Consider the following 13,911-nt stretch of genomic DNA (forward strand, 5'->3'; position numbering starts at 1 on the left):
GTTTTGATCGCTGCATTCACTACATATGCTTTACAAATAGTATGATCAAGGTTATGATGGCATGTCACTCCAGAAATTATCTTTGTTATCGTTTTACCTGCTCGGGACGAGCAGAACTAAGCTTGGGGATGCTGATACGTCTCCGACATATCGATAATTTCTTATGTTCCATGCCACATTATTGATGTTATCTACATGTTTTATGCACACTTTATGTCATATTCGTGCATTTTCTAGAACTAACCTATTAACAAGATGTCAAGTGCCGATTCTTTGTTTTCTGCTGTTTTTGGTTTCAGAAATCCTAGTAACGAAATATTCTCGGAATTGGACGAAATCAACGCCCAGGGTCCTATTTTGCCACGAAGCTTCCAGAAGACCGAAGAGGAGACGAAGTGGGGCCACGAGGTGGCCAAACCCTAGGGCGGCGCGGCCTGGCCCTTGGCCGCGCCGACCTGTGGTGTGGGGCCCTCGTGTGGCCCCCTGACTTGCCCTTCCGCCTACTTAAAGCCTCCGTCGCGAAACCCCCAGTACCGAGAGCCACGATACGGAAAACCTTACTGAGACGCCGCCGCCGCCAATCCCATCTCGGGGGATTCAGGAGATCGCCTCCGGCACCCTGCCGGAGAGGGGATTCATCTCCCGGAGGACTCTACGCCGCCATGGTCGCCTCCGGAGTGATGTGTGAGTAGTCTACCCCTGGACTATGGGTCCATAGCTGTAGCTAGATGGTTGTCTTCTCCTCATTGTGCTTCATTGTCGGGTCTTGTGAGCTGCCTAACATGATCAAGATCATCTATCTGTAATTCTATATGTTGCGTTTGTTGGGATCCGATGAATAGAGAATACTTGTTATGTTGATTATCATATTCATGTCTATGTGTTGTTTATGATCTTGCATGCTCTCCGTTATTAGTAGATGCTCTGGCGAAGTTGATGCTAGTAACTCCAAGAGGGAGTATTTATGCTCGATAGTGGGTTCATGTCTCCGTGAATCTGGAGGGGTGACAAGAACCTCTAAGGTTATGGATGTGCTGTTGCCACTAGGGATAAAACATTGGTGCTATGTTCAAGGATGTAGTCACTGATTACATTACGCACAATACTTAATGCAATTGTCTGTTGTTAGCAACTTAATACTGGAGGGGGTTCGGATGATAACCTGAAGGTGGACTTTTTAGGCATAGATGCATGCTGGATAGCGGTCTATGTACTTTGTCGTAATGCCCAATTAAATCTCACAATACTCATCATAATATGTATGTGCATGGTCATGCCCTCTTTATTTGTCAATTGCCCAACTGTAATTTGTTCACCCAACATGCTGTTTATCTTATGGGAGAGACACCTCTAGTGAACTGTGGACCCCGGTCCAATTCTCTGTACTGAAATACAATCTCTTGCAATCTTTGTTCTCTTGTTTTCTGCAAACAATCATCATCCACACTATACATCTAATCCTTTGTTACAGCAAGCCGGTGAGATTGACAACCTCATTTGTTTCGTTGGGGCAAAGTACTTTGGTTGTGTTGTGCAGGTTCCACGTTGGCGCCGGAATCTCTGGTGTTGCGCCGCACTACATCCCGCCGCCATCAACCTTCAACGTGCTTCTTGACTCCTACTGGTTCGATTAAACCTTGGTTTCTTACTGAGGGAAACTTGCCGCTGTGCTCATCACACCTTCCTCTTGGGGTTCCCAACGGACGTGTCAACTACACGCATCAGGGAACTACTCAAGGAGCATGATGGAGGTGGTGGCATCGATGGAGATGGCTTCCGGGGGCACTTCCCCGTCCCGGCGGCATGCCGAAACAGAGATTCTGTCCCCCGAAACGGAGTTTCGCGATGGCGGCGGCGCCCCTGGAGTCTTTCTGGAATATGATCGACTGTTGTAGGGTTTTCGCGTCGCGGGGAATATATAGGCGAAAGGGCGGCGTCGGAGGGGTCCCGAGGGGCCCACACCACCTGGCGGCGCGCCCCCCTCCTAGGCCGCGCCCCAGTATGGTCTGGAGGCTGTGGGCCTCCTCTCCGTCTCTCCTTCGGTGTTCTGGGTCCGTCTCGGTGAAATGAGAGGTTTGGCTTTTGTTTCGTCGAATTCCGAGGATATTGCCCGAACAGCTTTTCTGGAACCAAAAACAGCAGAAAACATGAACTGGCACCTCGGCATCTTGTTAATAGGTTAGTCCCGGAAAATGCATAAAATCGTTATAAAGTGTGAGAAAAACATGAAGGTATTGTCATAAAACTAGCATGGAACATCAGAAATTATAGATACGTTGGAGACGTATCAAGCATCCTCAAGCTTAGTTCCTACTCGCCCTCGAGTAGGTAAACGATAAAAAGAATAATTTCTGAAGTGACATGCTACTTACATAATCTTGATCATACTATTGTAAAGCATATTAGATGAATGAAGTGACTCAAGGCAACGATCTGTAGTTTGCTAACAAATAGATAACATATAGCAAAACTTTTCATGAATAGTACTTTCAAGACAAGCATCAAAAAGTCTTGCATAAGAGTTAACCCATAAAGCAATAGATTCAAAGTAAAAGGCATTGAAGTAACACAAAGGATGATTAAGTTTCAGCAATTGCTTCAACTATCAAAATGCATATCTCATGGATAATTGTCAACACAAAGTAAAATAATAAGTGCAATAAGCAAGTAGGTAAGAATCAATGCACAGTTGACACAAGTGTTTGCTTCTAAGATAGAAGGAAGTAGGTAAACTGACTCAACATAAAGTAAAAGAAAGGCCCTTCGCAGAGGGAAGCAGGGATTAAATCATGTGCTAGAGCTTTTTATGTTTTGAAATCATATAGAGAGCATAAAAGTAAATTTTTGAGAGGTGTTTGTTGTTGTCAATGAATGGTAGCGGGCACTCTAACCCCCTCATCAGACAGACCTTCAAAGAGCGGCTTCCATGAAGGACGTTATCTCTACCAGCAAAGTAGATCATCCCTCTTCTCTTTTGTTTACACATGTACTTTAGTTTTATTTATGGTTGACACTCCTCCCAACCTTTTGCTTTCACAAGCCATGGCTAACCGAATCCTCGGGTGCCTTCCAACATTGCACATACCATGAAGGAGTGTCTATTTGCAAAATTAAGTTGCTTACTGATGAATCAGGGCAAAACATGTGAAGAGAATTATTAATGAAAGTTAATTAATTGGGGCTGGTAACCCCGTTGCCAACTCTTTTTGCAAAATTATTGGATAAGCGGATGAAGCCACTAGTCCATTGGTGAAAGTCTGCCCAACAAGATTGAAAGATAAAACACCACATACTTCCTCATGAGCTATAAAACATTGACACAAATAAGAGATAATAACTTTTAAATTGTTTAAAGGTAGCACATGAAGTATTTACTTGGAATGGCAGAGAAATACCACATAGTAGGTAGGTATGGTGGACACACATGGCATAGGTTTTGGCTCAAGATTTTGGATGCACGAGAAGCATTCCCTCTCAGTACAAGGCTTTGGCTAGCAAGGTTGTTTGAAGCAAACACAAGTATGAACCGGTACAGCAAAAGTTACATAAGAACATATTGCAAGCATTATAAGACTCTACACTGTCTTTCTTGTTGCTCAAATACTTTTACCAGAAAATATCTAGACCTTAGAGAGACCAGTCATGCAAACCAAATTTCAACAAGCTCTACGGTAGTTCTCCACTAATAGGTTTAAACTACATGATGCAAGAGCTTAAACATGATCTACCTGAGAGCTCAAAACAATTGCCAAACATCAAATTATTCAAGACAATATGAAGCATTTTCTGTTTCCAACAAAATAACAATAAGTGTTGTAGCTTCCAACTTTTGTCATGAACATTAAAAGTAAAACGAAGAACACCAGTGTTCATATGAAAAAGCGGAGCGTGTCTCTCTCCCACACAAGGATTGCTAAGATCCGATTTTATTCAAACACAAACAAAAATAAAAACATACAGACGCTCCAAGTAAAGCACATAAGATGTGACTGAATAAAAATATAGTTTCACTAGAGGTGACCTGACAAGTTGTCGATGAAGAAGGGGATGCCTTGGGCATCCCCAAGGTTAGACGCTTGAGACTTCTTGAAATATGCAGGGATGAATGATACGTCCAAAACGTATCTACTTTCCCGAACACTTTTGCTATTGTTTTGCCTCTAATTTGTGTATTTTGGATACAACTAACACGGACTAACGCTGTTTTCAGCAGAACTGCTCTGGTGTCTCGTTTTTGTGCAGAAATCCAACTTTCGGGAAAATCCTCGGAATTTATGCAGAAGGCCCTATTTTCCCAGAATACTGACGGAGCCAGAAGGACAAGTCAGGTGGAGGCCCGAGGGCCCCACACCATAGGGCGGCGCGGCCCAGGGGGGCCCGCGCGGCCATGTGGTGTGGCCCCCTCGGTCGGCCTCCGACGCCCTCCTTCGGACTATTTATCGGCCTCGACCTAAAAACGCACGAGAGAAGTCGAAGTCGCCAGAAACCCTCCAGAACGCCGCCACATCGCGAAACTCCGTCGCGGGAGCCAGAAGTCTCCGTTCCGGCACTCACGGACGGGGAATTGGAGGAGATCATCGCCGCCATCACCGCCAACGCCTCTACATCAACCAGCCATGTTTCCCCCATCCATGTGTGAGTAATTCCCCCGCTGTAGGCCGAAGGGGATGGTAGGGATTGGATGAGATTGGTCATGTAATAGCATAAGATTGTTAGGGCATAGTGCCTAGTGTCCGTAATTGGTACTTTGATGATATTATTGCAACTTGTTATGCTTAATGCTTGTCACTAGGGCCCGAGTGCCATGATCTCAGATCTGAACATGTTATTGCTTCATCAAGATATTCATTGTTTATGGTCTTACCTATAAGTTGTATACACATATCGCTGTCCGGAACCAATGGCCCCGAAGTGACAAGAATTGGGACAACCGGAGGGGATGGTAGCGATGTGAGGATCACATGTGTTCACGGAGTGTTAATGCTTTGCTCCGGTACTCTATTAAAAGGAGTACCTTAATATCCAGTAGTTTCCCTTGAGGCCCGGCTGCCACCGGCTGGTAGGACAAAAGATGTTGTGCAAGTTTCTCATTGCGAGCACGCACGACTATATATGGAACACATGCCTATTGATTGCTTTGTACTTGGACACCGTTTTATTATTATCTGCAAATGCCCTGCTATGATTGTTACATGAGTTTCTCTCATCCATGCAACGCCCATCATCCGTCCCCGTGCCTACGTATTTTAATCTCGTCGTTTACTAAATTCACTACTGCTGTCTATGTTACTCTGCTGCTGTTATTTCACTACTGCTACTGCTATAAAACTGTTACTACTGATAAACTCTTGCGAGCAAGTCTGTTTCCAGGTGCAGCTGAATTGACAACTCCGCTGTTAAGGCTTCCAAGTGTTCTTTGTCTCCCCTTGTGTCGAATCAATAAATTGGGTTTTACTTCCCTCGAAGACTGTTGCGATCCCCTATACTTGTGGGTCATCAAGACTATTTTCTGGCGCCGTTGCCGGGGAGCATAGCTTTATTTGGAAGTTCACTTGGATTGATATTGTTCGCTGCAAATTCTCCATCATGGGTAAACCTCGCGATACTAAGATCGCCATATTGCCATCCACTACAAGAAAAGGTACAATTCTGAGTACCTCCGCTACACTTGATTCACCATCTGTGATTGATAAACTTGTTTCACCGCCACATGCTTCGCATGCGGGTACTTCTGCTGAATCTGAAAACTCTCATAATATTGATAATATTTCTGCTGTGCTTGATGATGGTGGTTCATTGGGATCCTTTCTAGATGCTACGATTGCTAGGTCTAGACAAATTGAAAATACTGAAACTCCTAATGCTACTACACCTGTTAATTCACCTGAACTTGATTATTCTAGTGATGATCCTAATGAAGATTATGTGGAGCTTAATGATGATTTTATTGAAAAATGCAATGCTACTACTGATGCAAGAAAAATTAAAAAGTTGCTTGCAGAACATGTTGTTAGATATAAACTGTCTCCTGATCCTAAATTTGCCACATCTCCTATAAACATTAAGGATAAAGATTATGATTTTTCTCTTGATCTATCTCATATAGCTATTGTTGAGAAAACACCCTTTTGTGGTACTGAAAAGGAAAGTGCTGTTGAACATATGACTGAGTTATCTACTCTAAGTAGCTTGTTTTCCGATGATGTCAAGATGCGTACTTACTTTGTTGCTAAAATCTTTCCATTCTCATTAAAAGATGATGCTAAAACTTGGTATAATAGTTTGCCACCTAATTCTATCAAAAGTCCAAAAGAATTGCTTGATGTTTTCTTCCGTAAATACTTTCCTGCTAGTGCTCAACATATCGCTTTGCAGAGAATTTATAATTTTGACCAGGGAGATGGAGAGAAATTGCCTGAGGCTTGGGCGAGATTTTGCTCTCTTATTAGAGCTCGGCCTGATCATGATTTGGAAAAGCATGATTTACTTGATATATTTTATAGTGGACTAACCATTGAGTCTAGGGCATACCTGGATAGTTGTGCTGGTTGTGTTTTCAGGAAAAGAACTCCAGGGCTGAAGAATTATTGGCTAAAATAGGCCGGAATCATGATGATTGGACTACGCCTGAACCAACTCCAACGCCAATATTAAAGAAGAGGGGTATGATTAAATTAAATGATGAAGATATGAGGGAAGCCAAGAAGTCTCTCAAGGAGAAAGGTATTAAATCTGAAGATGTGAAGAATCTTCCTCCCATAGAAGATATATGTGAGATAATTTCCCCTTCATCCATGATTGAGGTAAACTCCCTTCAACGCTTTACTAGGGAAGATATTCCGCATTCGAAACCTCCTGCACAATGCTTAGATGAGTTTGATAATTATATTGTTAAGCAAGAAAATTTTAATATGAGAGTAGAGAATCATTTAATGGAAAATTCTCGAGCTATTAGTGAATTGCATGATATTGTAGAGAGAACCTCCAATGATGTTAAGATGCTTGTTAAACATTTTCATATGGTTCAAACTCAAATTGATCAACTCACTAAAGTGCAAAATGACTTGTTGGGAAATAATTCTAAAGAGAAACATGCTTATGAAGTAACAACTAGAGGTGGTGTCTCTACCCAGGATCCTCTATATCCTGAAGGGCATCCCAAAAGAATTGAACAAGATTCTCAACGCATTGAACCTAGTGCTCATTCTAAGAAGAAAAAGAAGAAGAAACATAAAAATGTTGTAGAATCCTCTGAACCTGTTAATGATCCTAATAGTATTTCTATTTCTGATGCTGAAACTGAAAGTGGTAATGAACATGACAAAGATAATGATAAGAATGATACTCCTTATAAAGAAGAGGTTGAAGAAGAACCTGAAAAGCATGCTAAAAATAAAAAGTATACTAAAGAAGATTTTATTGCTGAGAAACATGGTAATGAAAGAGAACCTTGGGTTCAAAAGCAAATGCCTTTTCCTGCTAAGAAACTAAAATCAAAGGAAGAAGAACACTATAATAAATTTTGTGATTGGATGAATCCTTTATTCTTGCAAATCCCTTTGACTGATGCTATTAAATTGCCTCCTTATTCAAAGTATATGAAAGATATTGTTACTAACAAAAGGAAAATCCCCAATGAGGAAATTTCCACTATGCTTGCTAATTACTCTTTCAATGGCAAAGTTCCAAAGAAGTTGGGCGACCCAGGTATACCTACTATTCCTTGTTCTATTAAGAATAATTATGTTAAAACTGCTCTATGTGATTTGGGAGCCGGTGTTAGTGTTATGCCTTTTTCTCTTTATAAGAGACTTTACTTAGATAAGTTGATACCTACTGATATATCTTTGCAAATGGCTGATAAATATACTGCTATTCCTGTTGGTATATGTGAGGATGTTCCTGTTCAAGTTACTACTAACTGCTTGATATTAACTGATTTTGTTGTGTTGGAAATGCCTGAAGATGATAATATGTCTATTATTCTTGGGAGATCTTTTCTTAACACCGCAGGGGCTGTTATTGATTGCAATAAAGGAAAGGTTACTTTCAATGTTGATGATAAAGAGCATACCGTCTATTTCCCCAAGAAGATTGATAAAGTATGTGGAGTCAATACTATTTTTAATGTGAGAACTATCAAAGTGGGAACTATTGATTGTCCTATATATGAGCCTAAAGAAGAATATCAAACTCTCGTGATTGGATCCATATCAATACAATTCAAGGTAACATGATTGATTTGAGGTTTATTTCTTCTTATGCTATGTAAAATTTATTTGGTGGCAAGACTTGATCAACCTTGTTAACAAATACTTTTTATATGCATAGAGGAGGTAAACAACATCTCTTTCTTCCTCCATTTGCTCTACTTGCTGTAGCACTTTTGTTTTGCAAAGTTCTTTAGTTAATTGGAGATTTCAAAAAATTTCATGGCCAGTAATAATAAACTAAATACCCAGAAATGTGCATTTTTCAAAGTTTTCAAAAATTCGCAAAAATTATACCGTTGGTCCTATTTTTCGACGAGGCACCTGGGAGCACCAGAGGATGACCTGTGGGGCACCCCAGGGTGCCACACCACAGGCCGGCGCGGCCAAGGAGTGGGGCGCGCCACCCTGTGGTGTGGGCCCCTCCTTGCCCCACTACTTCATCTCTTTCTCCCAGCATCTTCTCTCTCCCGAAAAAACTCGCACCAGGTTCCTCTCACTCGCGTTTTTGCTCAAGAGCTCAGAATTTTTCGATCTCTTTGCTCAGCCCAGATTTCTGTCTGAGAATTGGCACATTTGCTCTCCGGTATGTGACTCCTCCACCTATCCAAGTAGAATTTTGTTTGGTTGAGTATATCTTGAATATTTTGCTGCAGTAGGTAACATGTTTAGTGAGCTTGCATGCTTGTTCTAAGTTGTATAAACTAGTTTTGATGCATGATTAGTACTCTAGCAAGTTCCTATAGTAGTTCCCCTTGATTATATGTCACCAAATCAAATTTTATATCACTTGTTGAAAATTTCAGAGAAGAGATGAAGAAGTTCAACTTTGGAGAGTTGTTCAAGAAAGGAACAACCAGCACCGGGAGGCCTTCTAGGGCCGCCACCCGGCTTAGGCGATCGTACAATGAGGATATCATCGTGCCTAGCTTCGCGCCCGAAGAGGACAACGGGGCTCCTAATGCTTCATCCTTCCCATGTTATGATTTTCTGACAAATGCAGGGATATTGGATGATTTCTTCACCCTTGTCAACAAGGCGGGCTTAACCACCTACGTGGGAGACGAAAGGGAGCAATACTACATGCTCACCAAAATTTTCGTCGAGAGCTTCCAGTTCAACAATACGCAATATGAGACAACAGTTGCATTCAAGATCTATGGTAATCCTGTTACTATGGAATTGAAAGAATTTTGTCATGCATTGGATATTGCCCCTGTAGGTACAGCAAGTAGGATTGATGACAACCCCCGGGACTTGTTGGAGCTCTATCGAGGGATCACCGATGATGATTGTCGCACCATTCAGCGTGGCAAGATAAGGAACATTCAACTCCCCGCCATTAAGTATTTTGCATATTATATTGCTACTAGCATTCTTGGTAGGGAGAACACTAGCAATATTTCTAGTTTCCATCTTGCTTTCTTGAATATTGCACTTACTGGTCAGACATCTTATCACCTTGGTTCTCTTATTGCTCGCCGCCTGTCTAATAGGGGGCCTATTTTTGGAGGAACTATTGCACTGCGCGTTTTAACATATTTAAGACTTCCTCTTGATCCTAATGATGTGCCATTGATCCCTAGGAGACTCGATATTGCTGCTATGAAGAGTCATCATTTTGTTACCACTGATTCTACTTTAGATAATATGGTCTATAGAATGTTGTTTGCTGACGGGGATGAGAAGGAAATCCCTCTTCCCCAACCAGGTTTGTTCAGTATTGACAGGCAATCATGGTCGTGCACTAAGGAGGAGGTGGATGAACATATGAAGATACAGGACTTCCACCAGCGGCATGACTCCGAGGACGCCGAGGCCTCCCACGATTACACCGTCACGTATCCGGGTGCTTCTTGTAGCACATACCCGGAAGATGATCCATCTTCGTCGTACTACGGAGATACTACCTCATGGGATCGATGGGATTGAACTCCACTTAGGCCAAAAGCCTAAGCTTGGGGGGAGGTATACCGGCATCACTCATTCTTTGCATATTATGGTTGCTGGATACTTGTACATACTTGTTTAGTCTCTTTGAGTGGTTTTCTAATGAGAGGGAGATGATATTTGGGGAAGTGATGCCTGAAAACAGATTCTGGGCTGTTACTAGAAAAATTCGTGCGCACAGCCAGAACGTTATTTTGAGCTGCCAATTTTTGTGCAGGTTCCCCAGGTTGTTATCTAACTTTCATTAGTTGAACACTTTTCGAGCTGAGCAATGTAAGATTTTTGTAAAAATCGATTTCTGTACTGCTGTCAGGTTTTGGCAGATTTCTGCCATCTCGCTTTTCTGTGTTTCTTCTAGTTTGCTATTTCTTGTTTTTGCTTTGTTTCTTTCCCAAAACACAAAAAGACCAAAAATATTTCTGTTGTTTCTCTTCATAATTTGTTTGCTTTGGTTTCTTGCATTTGTTTCGCTTTATTTGCTATTGCTAGTTTGCTATAAGAAAACCCAAAAAGATTTTGCTTTGTTTGCTTGTTTCCTTTTGTTCTTGTTCTCAAATTCGAAAACACCAAAAATATTTGCTATTCTTCTTTGGTTTGTAAAGTTCATCTTGAGTTCAATGGTCTTCGGTGGCTGGAGCATGGTTTTCATTTCATATTATCCAAGCTGCACAAGTGAAAAGGGCAATAATGACGATCTACGACAATCTGATTGTGGTGAGAGGCTGGTATGAACTCTATTTGTTTTCATTTTTGTACATATACTCATCCATGTGAGCATGCTTAGTTGGTTCATGTGAGGTATATGTCATTTAAGAAAGTCTAGTAGTTCATGATCTCTCATGTTTAGCTCCAATCTATTAATATGAGTAGCATGTCATGGATGTTTGCTTGCATTGTTTTATTCATAAGTAAGTATGGCATTGTGGTATCCTCCTCTGAATAATTCACTTATATCGACTTGGCACATGCTCACGCATGCATATGACTGAACAAAAAGTCAATTAAGCCTCGATGATTTATATTGCTTCAGAGTTCTTGTATCACTTTTATGCCTCCGTTAATTTATTTTGCCGCAAGCATGATTATGACGATTCTTTGCTCTCTTGATTTGTCGCTCCCTAGTCTATTGCTAGCCTTCACTTGTACTGAGCGGGAACACTGCTTGTGCTTCCAAACACATGAAAACCAAGTTATTCCAGAGTGTCCACCATAAATACCTATGCATGGCATTTCAAACCATTCCAAGTAAATTCTCATGCGCTACCTTTAAAACCTTCAAAATATTTCTCAATTTGTGTTTATGTTTCATAGCTCATGAGGAAGTATGTGGTGTTTAGCTTTCAACCTTGTCATTTACTTTTGACGGACTCTCATATGGACTAGTGGCACATCCGCTTATCCAATAATTTTGCAAAAAGAGCTGGCAATGGGATTCCCAGTCCCGAATTAATTAACTTAAATAGACACTCCTCCATGGTTTGTGATTGTTGGACGGCACCCGAAGGATTCGGTTAGCCATGGCTTGTGTAAGCAAAGGTTGGGGGGAGTGTCATCATTATAATAAAACTAAAATAAAAAGGCACTCCTTCATGGTATGAGATTGTTGGCAGGCACCCGAGGATTCGGTTAGCCATGGTTTGTGAAAGAAAGGTTGGAAGGAGTGCCACCCAAAAATAAAAATTCATGGGAGCCGCTCTTGAAAGTCCAGTTGGCGAGGTAGTTGGTGTACCCATTACCATTCGTTGACAACAACAAACACCTCTCAAAATAATTTTACTCCTGCTTTACAAATGAAAAGCTCTAGCGCATGTTAATCCCTGCTTCCCTCTGCGAAGGGTCAATCTTTTACTTTTATGTTGTGTCTCCATTATTTCTTTGAGCACTATCTTGAGAGCACAACTGTCATTCTTAGTATAATATGCTTGTCTCAAAATATGATTGATTGTGGTATAACTTTGATGCTTTTATCTTTGACAATCACTACTTCTAGTCTTTCTATGAACTCCAGAGGTGCCCGGGCATTTATGTTTTGCCAATCAAATACAGGCAAGCGAGATACCACTTTATCATACTCTCTTATGAACGTTGCAATCCTGCTTATATACATGATTCATGATGCTTATTATTAATTGTTGGTACCTCTCCATGATTGACATAGCTGTTAGATGATCTTATTTGCATGTGTCTCATTATGAATTGCTTAAGTATTAGCCATAGCATGAGAATATATACATCATATGAGCAAATGTGTTCGTGAAAGTTCTTTTATCGCTCAGTTGTTAACTGAATTGCTTGAGGACAAGCAATAAGCTAAGCTTGGGGGGAGTTGATACGTCCAAAACGTATCTACTTTCCCGAACACTTTTGCTATTGTTTTGCCTCTAATTTGTGTATTTTGGATACAACTAACACGGACTAACGCTGTTTTTAGCAGAACTGCTCTGGTGTCTCGTTTTTGTGCAGAAATCCAACTTTCGGGAAAATCCTCGGAATTTATGCAGAAGGCCCTATTTTCCCAGAATACTGACGGAGCTTGAAGGACAAGTCAGGTGGAGGCCCGAGGGCCCCACACCATAGGGCGGCGCGGCCCAGGGGGGCCCGCGCAGCCATGTGGTGTGGCCCCCTCGGTCGGCCTCCGACGCCCTCCTTCGGACTATTTATCGGCCTCGACCTAAAAACGGACGAGAGAAGTCGAAGTCGCCAGAAACCCTCCAGAACGCCGCCACATCGCGAAACTCCGTCACGGGAGCCAGAAGTCTCCGTTCTGGCACTCCGCCGGGACGGGGAATTGGAGGAGATCATCGCCGCCATCACCGCCAACGCCTCTACATCAACCAGCCATGTTTCCCCCATCCATGTGTGAGTAATTCCCCCGCTGTAGGCCGAAGGGGATGGTAGAGATTGGATGAGATTGGTCATGTAATAGCATAAGATTGTTAGGGCATAGTGCCTAGTGTCCGTAATTGGTACTTTGATGATATTGTTGCAACTTGTTATGCTTAATGCTTGTCACTAGGGCCCGAGTGCCATGATCTCAGATCTGAACATGTTATTGCTTCATCTAGATATTCATTGTTTATGGTCTTACCTATAAGTTGTATACACATATCGCTGTCCGGAACCAATGGCCCCGAAGTGACAAGAATTGGGACAACCGGAGGGGATGGTAGCGATGTGAGGATCACATGTGTTCACGGAGTGTTAATGCTTTGCTCCGGTACTCTATTAAAAGGAGTACCTTAATATCCAGTAGTTTCCCTTGAGGCCCGGCTGCCACCGGCTGGTAGGACAAAAGATGTTGTGCAAGTTTCTCATTGCGAGCACGCACGACTATATATGGAACACATGCCTATTGATTGCTTTGTACTTGGACACCGTTTTATTATTATCTGCAAATGCCCTGCTATGATTGTTACATGAGTTTCTCTCATCCATGCAACGCCCGTCATCCGTCCCCGTGCCTACAGTATTTTAATCCTGCTGTTTACTAAAATCACTACTGCTATCTTTGTTACTCTGCTGCTGTTATTTCACTACTGCTACTGCTATAAAACTATTACTACTGATAAACTCTTGCGAGCAAGTCTGTTTCCAGGTGCAGCTGAATTGACAACTCCGCTGTTAAGGCTTCCAAGTGTTCTTTGTCTCCCCTTGTGTCGAATCAATAAATTGGGTTTTACTTCCCTCGAAGACTGTTGCGATCCCCTATACTTGTGGGTCATCAATGAACCACGGGGGCATCCCCAAGTTT

The sequence above is a fragment of the Lolium perenne genome, chromosome 4 (assembly GCF_019359855.2).
Source record: "Lolium perenne isolate Kyuss_39 chromosome 4, Kyuss_2.0, whole genome shotgun sequence".
In the NCBI taxonomy this organism is placed as follows: domain Eukaryota; kingdom Viridiplantae; phylum Streptophyta; class Magnoliopsida; order Poales; family Poaceae; genus Lolium; species Lolium perenne.